Source organism: Macaca nemestrina, chromosome 3 (genome assembly GCF_043159975.1).
Source record: "Macaca nemestrina isolate mMacNem1 chromosome 3, mMacNem.hap1, whole genome shotgun sequence".
NCBI lineage: Eukaryota > Metazoa > Chordata > Mammalia > Primates > Cercopithecidae > Macaca > Macaca nemestrina.
Window position 1 is genome coordinate 24,270,572 of NC_092127.1, and position 17,411 is coordinate 24,287,982.

General features: G+C 41.0%; 1 protein-coding gene and 1 pseudogene across 1 annotated transcript in view; one reads left to right on the plus strand and one right to left on the minus strand.

The window, feature by feature from the left end:
* The window catches only part of LOC105466723 (carboxypeptidase E), a 121,251-nt gene that overhangs the window by 85,784 nt on the left and 18,056 nt on the right, over positions 1-17,411 (minus strand). The gene's annotated exons all lie outside the window — the stretch shown is intronic.
* On the plus strand, positions 7,605-9,898 carry LOC105466721 (trifunctional enzyme subunit alpha, mitochondrial pseudogene; annotated as a pseudogene).

Consider the following 17,411-nt stretch of genomic DNA (forward strand, 5'->3'; position numbering starts at 1 on the left):
AAGCCCCTCGAATTCTCCATCATACTATGTTTCTGCCTCAAATATGGCATCACTCCTAATGAAGCTGGTGTCCAAAATATGCCTGCTAATTGACTACATGTGTGAATGCCTTACATGTACATGTTCTGGGTCACCATGCTGGGTACTGGAGAGAACTGTGCGAACAAGATTCCCGTTCTCTCTTCCCCAATTCTTCGCTTCAGACCCAGCATCACATGGTTTCCGGGCCCGTGGACTCAGGGAAAGCGGGGCTGGACATGCAATTACAACACACTGTAGAGACACGGCATCAAGGTAGAGATTTAAAAGAACGGACAAGAATAGCCACTTAAGAAGGTTAGAGTAAGGCCGGGCGCAGTGGCTCAAGCCTGTAATCCCAGCACTTTGGGAGGCCGAGACGGGCGGATCACGAGGTCAGGAGATCGAGACCATCCTGGCTAACACAGTGAAACCCCGTCTCTACTAAAAAATACAAAAACTAGCCGGGCGAGGTGGCGGACGCCTGTAGTCCCAGCTACTCGGGAGGCTGAGGCAGGAGAATGGCGTAAACCCGGGAGGCGGAGCTTGCAGTGAGCTGAGATCCGGCCACTGCACTCCAGCCTGGGCTACAGAGCGAGACTCCGTCTCAAAAAAAAAAAAAAGGTTAGAGTAAGAAGGAAGAGGGGAAGAAAAGAATGTTGAGGCCGGTGAACCGGCATATACAACATGTGTGAGACAAGAAAGAGATGCTTTGTTAAAATGAGAAAAGCCCTGTAGAGCTAGGGCTCAGAGAGTGCCAGTGTGACGCTGCAGAGGTATGCAGGGACCTGGCCAGAAGAACCTGAAGCGCATGCTGAGAAGTCTAGGTTTGATCCTAGGTGGAACAGTGAGCAACTGCACGGAGTTAAGCAGAGGAACATTACAGACCTTGTGTTTGAGAAAATCACTGGTTATAACGGTGCAAAAAGAAATGGAGTGCATGGCTGATTAGAGGCTGGGAAGCCAATGATTGAAGCATTGAAGAGGTGAAGACTATGACTCTAGAACTTCTTCCCAGCATACGAATTTAAATAGATCACTGTTTAATTTTTGAACATGTTCATATTTTTTAAATGTGAATAAACATACCTTTCCCACCTCCCTCAGAGGGTTAGTTTTTAAGATAAGGTGCACAGTGGCAATGCCGCCTGCCTGAGACAGGACTGTGTGGTGTTAAGAGCACAGGCTCTGGAATGAGAGTCTGGATGTCAAACCTTACTCCCCCATTCCTGACCATGAAAACTCTGAGCAAGTAACACAACTCTTCTGTGCCTCAGTTTCCTAATTTGTAAAATAGAGATAATAATGGTAACTGATTCATAGGCTTTATTGAGAGGACTTAATAAAATAATGCCTGTTTTATTTATTGTCTTATTTCCAGCATCTAGAATTTTTCCTGGTATGTAGTAAGTGCTTACTAATATTAGTATTTATTTGAAAAGTATAAAGGATTATGTAATTGTAAGGTGTCAACATAACTAAAAAAGGTATTTAACGTCTACAATTTTCCCACCACCAAAAAAAAAAAAATCATATTTTTAAAAATCCACAATCCCTCAAGAACATATCTGTTCTTATAAACATGAAGGTAAGTTTGCAACTTTCTCTTTTGTTTCGTCCTCAACTTTTCCATGCTGTGCTTTATCCTTTCAAACAAAACCTCTTCTGTTTAACACATTTGTAAACCCCAACTTTCAGGCTGGCTGGGGCCCAAATGCCTTCTAAACATCACTGAATCCTGCTCTGCCCGTAGACAGAGGCTGTTCCAGTGTACAAGTTGTGCTTGGGTATAGCTTGGCACATTTGAAAGACCAAAATAGTTACCAATAGTTACAAAAATTATGGTTCTCTCGTGGAAGGAAAGCACTGTCATTTTAAAGAGATGCTTTCCTCCTCCTGGAGGAATGTAGAGACTCTCTGGCCCCCACTACCCTTCTCCCCATTCCTTCCGGTCCAAGGTTTTCTCCTCCATCACCAGCCGCAGGCGTAGTGCTTCAATGGGCAGAACCAGAATCCACTGAACGACTTACCATACACAGTAACAAGAGCATACTTTTCACCTTTCAATTTTTGTATTTTTTTATTGCATTAATCATTTGATCAGATAAAGCAGATCTGTTTGCCATGTGCCCTACATTCTACAGGTGTTGAGGTCTCCATGAGAAAACTCCCTCAAGCGCATCACAGGGTTTCCATGCGAGCTATGACAAATTAGAAATCAAGTGGCCATACTTAAAAGGGAGGCAAAGCTGGTTTCCATCTTTACTCAATGGAGAGTGAAAAGGAGAAGAAGCATTCATTGATAAAGGCTATTCCTGGCCAATTATTTAGCAACTGGTATGACACTGATTTACCAACTGTCTAGAATGTCAAGTGTACCTACCAGGTGGTAACTGTGAGCTCTGTAGAATGACATAAACTAAACAAAACAGGGATCAGGGAAGGAAGAAGGGCAACGAGTAGGAGGGAAAAAGAAAGAAAGAGGGATGGAGGGCAGGAGGATTGGAAAAGAAAAAGTTGTATAGCTTAGTTTGACCAAAAGTCAATTTTTAAATAAACAAGTACTAATAGCACCTCTCTTATGCAACTAAAAAAGCTCCCTTTCCAACAATGCCTTTTTGTTTTAATTAATGCTTTCTTTCCACAGAGAAGAAAAAAAGGAAAAAATATTCCCTCTGGAGAGGAGAAAGAGGCCAACTATCAGAGACAATGAGCTAGATTTCTATCTTAAGTCATACTGTGCTCAAGACCCTCTAGGTAATTTTGAAATAATCACTTCCCTATTTCCTTTAGCACTGGAAAGACTATGTAAATGTCCTCCATTCAGCATGCTCTCTGGTCTTGGATTTATCTACTAACATAGTCGTGAAATTACCTTTGACATCCCCTGAAACCTGGCTTTCTGCTAGATTGCCATCCTTCATCCTCAGATCCTGAAACATCCATAGAAAGGGAACCCCAAAGTGCAAGTGCACACACAACCACGCACACATAAACACACCCACACACACAAACACACACACACAAACACACACACAAACATATACACAAACACACACACATACACACACACACGAACACACACACACACACACACACACAGCCTTTCTGCCTTCCTAAATCTAAAAGGTATAGCAGCACCATAAATTAAAAGAAAAGAAAATTAATTTTGAGCAAAATTTTCTCATTCTCTAATCTAATATCAGATTTCAGTTAGATATGAATATTTAAAATATCTTCGAATACATTATTCTACCTTCCATTTGAGGAAAGCAACAAATGTATACACAAATATGGTCTCCTTCCCTTTGTAACGTTTCTTTTCTTTCTATTTTTTAATAGCTGCAAACTTACAGGACTTCTGTCTCTTAAATCAAGTATTACTAAATTTCTATTTCGGCACCTTCTGGGATGACAAGATTCCAAATATGTAATAAAAATAAATTGCCATTAATAGCTAGGTCTTTGGCAGAGGTACTGGCCTGTTTTGTTTACTTACCCAGTGCCAGTGTGATTTTCTACTTTGGGCACAGCTGTGAACAAGACTATTAATAATCAGGCTTCATCAAAAAAGGAGGCAGTTCCTAGCTCTGTAATTCAATCATGTTTTTAACCTTTTACAAATCGAAGTTGTTCTGAGTGAGTTGTTCACATAGTTCAAGATTGACCTATTAAAATCTCTGATTTTTTTCAGTCTCCCTCTGCCACCCAGGTTACAGGGCAGTGGCCTGATCTTGACTCACTGCAAACTGTGCCTCCCGGGTTCCATCGATTCTCCTGCCTCAGCCTCCCGAGTAGCTGGGACTACAGGCACCTGCCACCACACCTGGCTAATTTTTGTATTTTTAGTAGAGAAAGGGGTTTCACCACGTTGGCCATGCTGGTCTCAAACTCCTGACCTCAGGTGATCCACCCACCTTGGCCTCCCAAAGTGCTGGGATCATACGTGTGAGCCACTGTACCTGGCCTCTGTTTTTTTGTTTGTTGGTTTGTGGTTTTGTTTTTTTTTAAAACCTGTGTGGTTTATAAATAAAACTACTTCAGAAAGAGGGCGACTGGCACACAATCCTGAGAGCCTGTAAACCCCGTCAACACTAGGCCTGCAAGGAAATGTTACAGAATTCAACAAGATGAAGGGTCCTCCTGAATGAGCACAAAGTAAGTATAAATAAAGTATAGTATAAAATAATTTAATAAAGACTGGCTCATCCTAGTTTGTTCCAGGATAAGGTCACCACAGTATTTCACAGTTTCTTAGAAAAGCATTGATATACTGCTATTTTTGATCTTTTCTTTATCAAGATTTCATTTGTACACTGAAAGACTCAGAGTTTAAAAAAAAAAGTCATCAAGTTAAATCCATTATTTATTTTAGTCTCTCTCACAAGTGGCATCGATTTACTGAACCCTGACTGTGGGATATAAGCATGAGTGGAGAACGGGCGCCGTGGCTCAGCCTGTAATCCCAGCACTTCAGGAGGCTGAGGCGGGTGGATCACTTGAGGCCAAGAGTTCGAGACCAGCCAGGCCAACATGGTGAAACCCTGGCTAAATACAAAAATTAGCCAGGCATAGTAGCGCACACCTATAATCCTAGCTACTGGGGAGACTGAGACACAAGAATCACTTGAACCCTGGAGGCAGAGGTTGCAGTGAGCCGAGATCACACCATTGCACTCCAGCTGGGCAACACAGGGAGACTGCGTGGGTGAAAATTTTTAACCAGCCTCACTCCCATTACTTTCCTGCATTCAGTGTCATAATCTGACACTTAAGTGCTCTCTCTGCATGTCCCACATCAACCATTCTGGAACCACCACCCACTCCACTATATACTTGCTTATGTGCTCGAGAGCTTAGCTGCTCTAGGCATACTTGTGACCAAACAAATGTTAAGAGAGACAGTTGCTGTCTGATTTCACCAGACGGAGGTAAATGCTTGAGATTATCCATAAACGAATCCATTCCATAATGTCTCCTGCAGAAACTTTTTTTAATATTCGAATCAAAATTACTGTTGTCTTCCTCTATGCACACTTAGCCCTTTGTCACTACTATTGACTTTGTATTATTCTCTCTGTGTCTCCCCCCATCCCAAATGAAGACTCTTCGAGTATCAGGAACATAGGGGAACCATCACAGTGCATTATGATGGCTCTCAAAGTGTGGCCCCTGAACCAGTGGCATCAGAATCCCTGAGAACTTGTCAGAAAAGCAAAATTTCAGGCCCTGCCTCAGACCTACTGAATCAAACTCTAGGGGTGGGACCCCAGCAACCAGTGTTTTAACAAGCCCTACAGGTGATCCTGACGCAGGCTCAAAATTGAGAACCACTGGTATATTGAAATAAGTATGGGTTTTGGAAGCAGATAACCTAAGGCTTTTAAATTCCTACTGTGCCCCTTATTAGCCAATGACATTAATCAAGTAGTTTGCTATCTTTGAGTTGCCTCTACTCACTTATGAAATTCATGACTTATGAAAATATGCTTGGGGTGGATGCTTTTTTAAATAACAGTCTTTTCAGTAAGTTGTGCTGGGGCAATGGGATACCCACCTGCAAAAGAAGGAAAGTGGACCCTCTCTACCTATCCGATAAAAAAGTTAACTCAAAATGGATCAAAGATTTAAATGTGAGAGTTAAAGCTATAACACTCTTAGAAGAAAACATAGGTGTAAATCTTTGTGACCTTAAATTAGGCAATGGTTTTTTAGATATGACACAAAGAGCACAAGAAACACAAGAAAAATACATAAATTGGACCACATCAAAATGTAAAACTTCTGTACTTGAAAGGACACTATCAAGAAAATAAGAAGACAACCCACAGAATGGGAGAACATTTTTGCAAATCGTGTATCTGATAAGGGACTTGGTTCCAGGATACATAGGGAGCTCTTACAACTCAACAATAATAAGAAAAATTGCCCAATTTAAAATGGATAGCCCCAGGTGCAGTGCCACATGCCTGTTGTCTCAGCTACTTGGGAGGCTGAGGTGAGAGGATCCCCGGAGCCCAGGAGTTTGAGACACAGCAGAACTCTGTCTCTTAAAAATAAAAAAATGTTGGGTCGGGCACAGTGGCTCACGCCTGTAATCCCAACATTTTGGGAGGCTGAGGCGGGTGGATCTCCCGAGGTCAGGAGTTCAAGACCAGCCTGGCCAACATGGTAAAACCCCATCTCCACTAAAAAATTAAAAAATAAAAAATTAGCCAGGCATGGTGGCAGGTACCTGTAATCCCAGCTACTCAGGAGGCTGAGGCAGAGAACTGCTTGAACCTGGGAGGTGGAGGTTGCAGTGAGCCAAGATCACGCCACTGCACTCCAGCCTGGGCAACAGAATGAGACTCCATCTCAAAAAAAAAGAAAAGAAAAGAAAAAATTGGAGCCCGGCATGATGCTTGTAATCCCAGCAATCCACTTGAGTTACTTGGGAGGCTGAAGTGGGAGAATCCCTTGAGCCTGGGAATTCGAGACCAGCCTGGGCAACATAGCCGGACCCCATCTGAAAAAAAAAAAAAAAAAAAAAAGACTGGAAGTGTCTCCAGAGAAGATATATATATGGTCAATAAGCACATTAAAAGATGCTTAATATCATTAGCCGCCAGGGAAATGCAAATCAAAACAACATTAAAATATCACCTCACACCCAGTAGAATGGCTATAATCAAAACGACAGCAAAAAACAAGTTGGCGAGGATATAGAGAAATTGGAGCCTTCGTACACTGCCGATGGGAATGTAAACGGTGCAGCCATTCTGGAAAACAGTCTGGCAGTCCCTGAAAATATTAAACAAAGAATTGCAATATGACCCAGCAATTCCACTGCTAGGTACATACCCAAAAGAAATAAAAACACATACCCACATAAAAACTTGCACATGAGTGCCATAGCAGCCTTGTTCATGATAGTCAAAAAATGGAAACAACCCAGATGTCTATCAACGGATGAATGGAAAAATGAAATATGGTAAATCCACATAATGGAGTACTAATACATGCTACAACATGGGTGAGCCTTGAAAGCACTATGCTAAGTTAAAGGGGTCAGCCACAAAAGACCACATATTGCACAATTTGATGTATATGAAATGTCTAGAATAAGCAAATCTATGGAGACAAAAAGTAGATTAGTCTGGTTGCCTAGAGTTGTTGGAGCAGGATTGGGAGGAAATGGGAAAATGAGGAGTAACTGCTAACGGGTATGGGGTTCTTTCTGAGGTGATGATATAAATGTTCTACAATTGTGGGGATGGCTGCACAACACTATGGATATACTATAAACCATTGAATTTTACTTTTAATTGTGTGAACTATTTGGTATGTGAATTCTATCTCAATAAAGCTGCAACTAAATAAAATGACCACAAAGATTTTCAGCCATTAAATATTAAAATATTTAATAAAAGAGGCAAGTTTTAGGAGGGAGCTTAAGAACAGTACAACTCTGAAATCTGAGGAAAAAACTCTGAAGTCAGTTCATTTGTATTCTCCTTGGTTATGATAAATCAAAAAAGCCAATACAGAAGGTAAGAATGAAATTAAAGAGAAGCGCTCTCCACTGCCGTTCTCTTCAGCTCAACATGGTGGCCTACCGGGCGACTGGCAGCCTCAGCCGCTTCTCTGCCTTCAGGATCCCCCGCTCCCGAGGTTATGTATGCCACAACTTTACAGGGTCCTCTGCTTTGCTGACCACAACCCATATTAACTATGGAATCAAAGGGGATGTGGCAGTTATTTGAATTAACTCTCCCCATTCAAAGGTAAAAACACTGAATAAACAAAGAGCTGCATTCAGAGTTCACAGAAGTTATGGATGAAATCTGGGCTAGTGATCAAATCAGAAGTGTCATCCTTATCTCATCAAAGCCAGGCTGCTTTACTGTAGGTGCTGATATCAACATGTTAGCCACTTGCAAGACCCCTCAAGAAGTAACACAGATATCACAAGAAGCACCGAGAACATTTGAGAAATTGAAAAGTCCACAAAGCCTGTTGTGACTGCCATCAGTGGATCCTGCCTGGGAGGAGGACTTGAGTTTGCCATTTTATGCCAATACAGAATAGCAACAAAAGACAGAAAAACAGTATTAGGTGCTCCTGAAGTCTCACTGGGGATCTTACCAGGCGCAGGAGGTGCACAAAGGCTGCCCAAAATGGTGGGTGTGCCTGCTGCTTTTGACATGATGCTGACTGGTAGAAACATTCATGCAGACAGGGCAAAGAAAATGGGACTTGTTGACCAATTGGTGGAATCCCTGGGACCAGGACTAAAACTTCCAGAGGAACAGAAAATCAAATACCTAGAAGAAGTCACAATTACTTTTGCCAAAGGACTAGCTGATAAGATCTCTCCAAAGAGAGACAAGGGATTGGTGGAAAAATTGACAGTGTATGCCATAACTATTCCATTTGTCAGGCAGCAAATTTACAAAACAAGTGGAAGAAAATGTGTGAAAGCAGACTAAAGGGCTTTATCCTGCACCTCTGAAAATAATTGATATGGTAAAGACTAGAATTGAGCAAGGAAGTGATGCTGGTTATCTCTCTGAATCTCAGAAATTTGGAGAGCTTGTAATGACCAAAGAATCAAAGGCCTTGATGGGACTCTACCATGGTCAGGTCTTGTGCAAGAAGAATACATCCGGAGCTCCACAGAAGGAAGTTAAGCATCTGGCTATTCTTGGTGCAGGGATGATGGAAGCAGGCATCACCCAAGTCTCCATGGATAAGGGGCTAAAGACTATACTTAAAGATGCCACACTCACTGAGCTAGGCCGAGGACAGCAACAAGTGTTCAAAGGACTGACTGACAAAGTGAAGAAGAAAGCTCTAACATCATTTGAAAGGGATTCCATCGTCAGCAACTTGACTGGGCAGTTTGATTACCATGGATTTTAAAAAGACCAACATGGTGATGGACACTGTGTTTGAGGACCTTAGTTTTAAGCACAGAGTGCTAAAGGAAGTAGAAGCAGTGACTCTAGATCACTGTGTCTTTGCCAGTAACATATCTGCTCTCCCAATCAGTGAAATTACCGCTATCAGCAAAAGACCTGAGAAGGTGATTGGCAAGCACTACTTCTCTCCTGCGGACAAGAGGTAGCTGCTGGAGATGATCACAACCGGGAAGACTTCCAAAGACACCAGTGCCTCAGCTGTAGCAGTCCGTCTCAAGCAGGGGAAGGTCATCATTGTGGTTAAGGATGGACCTGGCTTCTATACCACCAGGTGTCTTGCACCCATGATGTCTGAAGTCATCCGAATCCTCCAGGAAGGAGTTGACCCGAAGAAGCTGGATTCCCTGACCACAAGCCTTGGCTTTCCTATGGTTGCTGCCACACTGGTGGATGAAGTTGGTGTGGATGTAGCGAAACATGTGGCGAAAGATCTGGGCAAAGCCTTTGGGGAGCAGTCTGGAGGTGGAAACCCAGAACTGCTGACACAGATGGTGTCCAAGGGTTTTCTAGGTCACAAGTCTGGGTAGGGCTTTTCCATCTGTCAGGAGGGTGTGAAGAGTAAGAATTTGAATTCTGACATGGACAGTATTTTAGCAAGTCTGAAGATGCCTCCTAAGTCTGAAGTCTCCTCAGATGAAGACATCCAGTCCTGCCTAGTGACAAGATTAGTGAGTAAGGCAGTCATGTGCCTGCAAGAGGGGACCTTGGTCACACCTGCAGAGGGAGACACTGGAGCCATCTTTGGGCTCAGCTTCCCACCTTGTCTTGGAGGGCCTTTCCGCTTTGTGCATCTGTATGGCACCCAGAAGATAGTGGACGGGCTCAAGAGGTATGAAGCTGCCTATGGAAAAGAGTTCACCCCATGCCAGCTGCTAGTTGACCACACTAACAGCCCTAACAAGAAGTGTTACCAGTGAGCAGGCCTCATGCCTCACTCAGTCAGTGCACTAACCCCAGCTTCCGGCAGAGGTGGTTCTCCACCAGAGTGGCGTCTAGATTTATCAGAGTTACGAGAAAGAAGACAAACTCCGGCATTGGGTTTGCTCCCTGATTCAAGTGCCTTCAGCCAAGATCATCTCTCCCTCCTGGTGAAGTCTGACTGTGAACTAGAGTTAGCACTTCCTAGTGAAGGGTGGAAGCCCCTGTGCTCATTGTATAAGCCCTGAGGCCTAGAGTGGCAGCCAAGAGCCGTCTGGAGCCATCTCTCTCCCTGTTCCTCCCAGGAAGCCAGGGTGGCCAGGGGTGGCGAGGGCAATTCTGCACCCAGCCAAACATATAACAATAAAAACCAAACTCTGTTAAAAAAAAAAAAAAAAAAAAAGAATGAAATTAAAACCATGAATTACAACAGGCTTTCAACATCCTCTTTTTATGTTGTTAGCAAGCCAGAAAACACATTCCCCATGGCATATGTTACAATTTAAATTTCGTTCAACAATTAAATCATTGTCACATTAATAGTGGTAGTAGGATTTTAGAGCTGGGGCCCCAATGATTATCTATTCCAACTTCCAGATTTTACAAAAATAGACTGCTCTAACATTTTTCATACAACTCCACACAGCTTCCCCATCAGTGTGCAGATGTTAATTTTTGCTTAACGTAATTCTAATAAACTGTTTTCTGGCACATGTGTTTCAGCCTCAAAAATATGATTTTTAAAAAAATTTCTTTCACTGTCTTTTCATATTTAGTTAACATAAGCCTTTCTTTGTTTCAATGAGAGGTAGTGATGCTTTCCTTTGTGATACACACATCATAAAACAGTCGCCTTCAGCTTTTGTTTTTTAATAGCTTGCTTACATAAGTTTTACAGAGCTATGAAAGAATCAAATAGCAATCAAAATATTCTTCATAATCATCATCAATTTCTAGTTGATTCCCAGTGTTAACTTTTTCAATCTGAGTTCAAAATTTGGTGTGCCTGCATTTTAATTCAGGTCCAGATATTTCCCAGTGTTCGATTGTTTCAAATCCAGAAAAAGAGAAGAAGAGTCTGGCATTTTACATTCCAGATTTCAAAACAACTATTTCCAAAGAAAAAATATCTTAAAATATTTTTAAAAAACAAAGTTTTCTCATTTCTGTTTTCTACTTGCCACATTCTTCAGGTTTTCGTATTGACTCCTCTTCGGGGGAAGAGTAAATCTTTTTGTGACATATTTGTCACAAAAAGTGTATATTTTAATTTACATGGTGCATTGGGCCATTTTTGCATTACTATAAAGAAATATTGGTGACTGAGTAATTTACAAAGAAAAGAAGTTTAATTGGCTCACGGTTCTGCAGGCTGTACAAGAACGATGCTGGCATCTACTCGGCTTCTGGGGAGGCCTCAGGGAGCTCTCACTCATGGTAGAAGCAGAAGCTTGCACGTTACATGGAGAGAAAGGTAGTAAGGCGGGGGAGGTGCCACACACTTAATCAGATCTCGTGAGAACTCACACCAGGGGATGGCGTCAAGTCATTCATGAGGAGTCTGCTCCCCATGATCCACATACCTCCCGACAGGACCCATCTTCAACACTGGGCATTACATGTTAACATGAGATTAGTTCAGGGACAGATATCCAAACTATTTCACAAGGTGTCATGTAACAGGCCAGAATCACTAGAAACACCAACATCCTTTAAGACTGAATTATGCATCTCAATAATTCTATGTAACTATAAGAATAATATAGGTTATAAATGGGACCCAGTTATTTACAAAATTCATTCAAAGATCTGAAGAGGTGAATGATCATCTAAGCAAATACCGAGAGAATCAGGCTGAAAATGTTGGCCACTATTATTATTAGCACATTTTCCTTCTCTTTCACAAATAAAAATCATACAAAACAGTAGTGGCTTCTTGATCCACAAAGAAGCGTTATTACATCTTTATTAAATCTATCTTTTGATGGAAATATTTTATAACCTTCTGAAGAAAGAACTGACATAAAAATAAAATAATCTGTCCATTTATCACCTTTCCCTAATTAGCCTTTCCTCTTCATTCCATTGTCACCACACTCTTCCAGGTCCTTATCAAATTACGCCAGTATTACTCTATCAGCCTTTTGCCCAGGCTCCCAGCCCCTACTTTGACAACATCTGGCTTAATATTAAAATAACTAATTTTACTACAACACCACTTTCCACAGAATCATTCTATGCCTACAAGACTGCAGAAGCCCCGTAACCCACCATTGTGTCTAAATTCCTCTGTCCAGTTTTCAAGGCCTCATATATTGTGATATCACCCAAACTTTCCAAAAGTATTTCATGTTCCCCGGCACATAAACCCTCCCCCACTCAGGAAGGCAGATGTTCCACAAGACAAGAAACAATGGGAGGAGAATACGGTTTGGGAAATAATAATACTTTCTGTTATTCATTAAGTGTATGTTGTGTGCCATGAATTGTGCCCAGCACATTACATGCGCTATTTCATTTTACCCACACGTAAACCTTACGTGACAGGTTTCATGATTTTACGGAGTGGAAGCTGAGCCACACAGAGACTTTCTTCTTTGAGGCCGTTAAGCTATTAAATGGCAGAGCCGGCAGCCTTGTGTCTCACTCCAATGCTCAAGTTCTTGTCCACATGTTGAGCAGCACTTATAATAAAGGTGTATCAGGCAGGTGGATGTGCAAATCTGAAGCTCAGTGGGGAGAAACAAGGGTTATATTTTTCCATCACTGGCTTCTAGGTAACTGCACCTGTTGTTATGAGTGAGCTTGTCTTACGGAAAAGGTGTGTAACGAAGAGAAGAAACCAAGAACAGAACTCTAAACAATGGCACCACTTTCAGAGTGGACAGAAAAGAAGGCCCCAGAAAAGACTGAGAAGGTGTCAGGAGAACCGGAAGAGCTATCCAGTACAAATCAAAAGTGGGGTTTCAAGTCACAATAAAGGGGAGTAGTCAGCTGTATAAAGAAAAAAAAAATCAAATAAGGTCAAGTAAGATAAAGACTGAAAACTGTTCATTAGAACTGGTGGTGAAGAGCTGGGATAACTCATAACTTATTATCCAAACCAGGACAGTTTTGAGGGTGAAAGAGGGCTCTATTAACAAATACCACAGCAACACTGAATATGGTGGAAACCAAGACATAAGGTCACCCTATTAAGAAATCAGTAGTGGCCCTTTGTGAGAACCATATGAAGAGAGTAATGCAGTGACCACCACAATGATGTGAGTTCAGGAATGAATGTGTGTTGAAAATAGCATGTAATCTTTCAAAAAACTTAGTTTATTCCTTCTTTACTCCCACTGCTTCACTTGACTAGCCTTTAGAAAAAGAAAGGCTTGGTGTGATGAATAGGTGAGAAAAAAGGTGAGTGTTAGAGGTGAAACTGCCCTTCACTTACTCCCTATCCATTTGTTTGACTTCTTCCTCTTGACTCTACTGAAACTACTTCCCCAAATGTCCCCAGTGACTTCCAACCAGTGCTGGGAGTGAGTGACCTTTACTGTATCCTCTGCTTCATTAACTTCCACAGCATTTGGCATCGCCATATGCCCCCAGTCCTATCTTGAGACTACAGCTCTGAATCATACCTACTGTCTCTCTTTCTCTGACTACATCTCTCTGCTCTCTTTTGCTCATTTAATCTTAAAAATGGTGTGTTCTAAGTTTCTGCCTGATACACTTTCTCTCCATCTCTCTGCTCTCTTCTCGCTCATTTAATATTAAAAATGTTGGTGGGTTCTAAGTTTCTGCCTGATACACTTTCTCTCCTTTGTCTATTCTCCCTCCCTCAGTTATCTCATCCATAATCACCATTTTCACCCTCACCAGTCATGCAAATGACACCTAAATCTTTTTCTCTGTCCTCAAATTCTGCCATGAAATGATTTTCATTTCAAACTGATGACCATATATCTCTCTCCAGATAGTGGGGCCACAACACCTCCCTAAATATGTCAAAAGCATACAATATCCTTTTCTTAAATTAGCAGCTCACAAATGGTCTATTTCTATTAACTCCCGAAAAAATGAAGTCTAAATCCTCAGCCTAGCATTTAAGGATATTCATGATATATGATATGACCAAAGACTACTTGTAAAGATTTTGCTTCCTCTACACGTACAGCAAGGTCTAAGCACAAAGTGCTCTGTTATTATCCTCTGAACATTACCTAGGAACCCAATCTTAGAGAGGCTGGGATTATAACACCGATGAATGCTACTGTTTCTCCTAGAATTCTCTTCTCTCCTCTACACTGGTCAAGATTAAGCTAATCAGAAATCTTGGTGAGCATCCTTATTAAATGTGTCCTCCATTCTTCAGTCTCAAATTTTGCTTTGTATTACTCTTAAGGTACTTGTCATTTTCTGTCTTATCATAACATATGCATGTGTCTTATCCTCCCTAGTATATTGGGAACTCCTTTAAAAGAGGATATGTGACTAGGCACGGTGGTTCATGCCTGTAATCCCAGCAGTTTGGGAGGCCAAGGCGTGTGGATCACCTGAGGTCAAGAGTTCGAGACCAGCCTAGCCAACATGGTGAAACCCCGTCTCTACTAAAAATACAAAAATTAGCTGGGTGTGGTGGCACGCACCTGTAACCCCAGCTACTCAGGAGGCTGAGGCAGGGGAATCGCTTGAACTTGGGAGGCGGAGGTTGCAGTGAACTGGGATAGTGCCACTGTACTCCAGCCTGGGTGAAAGAGTGAGACTCTTTCTCAAAACAAAAAAAAAAAAAAAAAAAAGAGGGTATGTCTTTTCACAGATGTACAACAGGTATTTACTGTTTAGAATCGATAGTTATAATTAGTAGAATAGATGCATTTGACATCTTAATACATCTTACTTGAAAATCCATTATTTTTATCACTCTCAAAAGTAAAAGAAAAACTGACAGCTATTTATGCCTGATACATTAAACATCCTCAGTAATCATTATTTTAAAACTATATCTCCAGTTTATGAACATATAATTTGACAGAACAGTTTATCAAGTAGATTAATTTTTAGGCACATCAAGATTAATATGATCACTTAGTAGAGTATATTTAGGCAATTAAATTTTTATAATATAAGTAAGTACAACAGCAAAACCCTTTAATGCCTACTGTCAAAGCCTAGAATTGTGAATTAATTGATTATAATAGGTTGTGATTTAAAGTGGAACTTCTTAGTCATTGATTGATTAAACCAAGTAATGCCTGCAAAACCTATTTTTAACACCTCAGTGTATATCACCTGTTGTTCTTTGTTTAACACAACTGTACCTTTAAATACAGCTAATGCCAGATGGTCTCCTCAATAAAAAAACAGCAGGAGGCAACATATTAATGCCACTCAACAAGCAAGTCTGCAGACAGCCAGCCAATGAAATCAGTCTTCAGTTGCTAAGCCGTTCTGTCACCATGGCAACACCTACTTCAGAAAAAATATTGGATTTTCAAGTCAAGTGAGCCACCCACCTTAAAATTCCAGATCCTCTAAGCTATGATCACCAGATACTTTAGTTAAAATAACTGCTTAAATTTTTTCCATTGACCTAAAATCAGGGCTATCTTGAAAAGCCATTTGCCTTTCCATTTTTAAATGTTTATTTACTCTCAGTTTCTAACTTTCCGAATTTTCTAGATAAACATACTCCATTTAAATGTGTGTGTAGGCATATGTATACACATGCACATTTGTATACATGTACCTATATGTATATATGTATTTATACACATATATACATATATGTATATATTGTGTTATACGATATTATATATACATATATACATATATGTATATATGTTTATAAATGCACCTGTAGGCGAATAGTCCTAAATATAAATACAAATCTTAACGTCTCAGAAAATTGTCACTGGTACATGCTCTTATCAATCTTAGTAAAAAAAAATTGCATCTGATGTAAATAAGCAATTAATAAAATAAGTTTATGTATTAATTAGAATAATTAATTAATTGAGATCAGAATAATATTCTTTTTGCTACCAGCCTCTAAATTATTCAGTTATTAAATTATTAAAACCTTAGTGGGGGGTTGGTTTTTTTTTTTTGAGAAATGGGGACTTGCTGTGTTGCTCAGGCTATGTACAGTAGTGCAATCATAGCCCACTGTAGCCTCCAATTCCTGGGCTCAAGCAATCCTCCCACCTCAGCCTCTGGAGGAGCCAGGACTATAGGCATGCACCACCATGCCCAGCTAATTTTTCTTTTTTTTTTTTTTTCTGGTAGAGATGGGGTCTTGCTATGTCACCCAGACTGGTCTCAAACTTCTGGCCTCAAGCAATCCTCCCACGCTGGCCTCCAAAAGTGCTGAAATTTCAAGCATGAGCCACTATGCCTGGCCAAAAGCTTGTTTTTAATACAGCTCCATTTTTAAGTGGAAATGATTATTTGTCCTATAAAAGGGAGATAATCCTGTTTTATCTGATGAAAATGCAGAGAATCTAAAATAATATTTGGAAATACATTGTATAATCAAGATAAGATGGTAGAAAGGATGCTTACTTTGAAAGCATGGAAAGAGTATCTAAGAACATGGCTGCAGCTTCCACTCAAGTCACATGGTAAGAAGGAACATTTCCCCAAAAAAGGGAAAAGAGGAGCTAATATCAGAACGGAGGAAGACAAAATAAACAGTTGTCTAATATACGGAATTGTGTATTTATTTAAGAATGTAGTTATATATACATATATATTCTAACCTTGGTTTTGCCACTTACAAACCTGTGATGTTAAACAAATCACTTAATCTCTCTGGGCCTCAGTTTCCTAATTTATAGAATGGGGATAATTATAGTACCAAACCCACAAGGGATATGTGGGCAAGTTGTGCCTTTAAACATCACTTGGCATATATCAAGCATTATTTAAGTGTGAACAATAATATAAAGTAAGTTCATATTCTCTCCACCACATTTAAACATTTTTTCTTGGCCTTTCTATTTCATCTTTAAGCTTTATTTTCTTTTTTTTTTTTTTTTGAGACAGAGTCTCGCTCTGTAGCCCGGGCTGGAGTGCAGTGGCCGGATCTCAGCTCACTGCAAGCTCCGCCTCCCAGGTTTACGCCATTCTCCTGCCTCAGCCCCCCGAGTAGCTGGGACTACAGGCGCCCGCCACCTCGCCCGGCTAGTTTTTTGTATTTTTTAGTAGAGACGGGGTTTCACGGTGTTCGCCAGGATGGTCTCGATCTCCTGACCTCGTGATCCACCCGTCTCGGCCTCCCAAAGTGCTGGGATTACAGGCTTGAGCCACCGCGCCCGGCCTTTAAGCTTTATTTTCTAACTTTCTCTGTGTTTTGATGCTTTTTGTTTTCAGTTGGCTTCACTTTCTTATTTTTATTTTAATTTTTATTATTTGTGGGGACAAGGTCTCATTCTATCACCCAGGCTGGAGTTCAGTGATGTGATCACCAGTCACTGCAGCCTCAACCTCCTGGGCTCAAGCCATCCTCCCACCTCAGCCTCC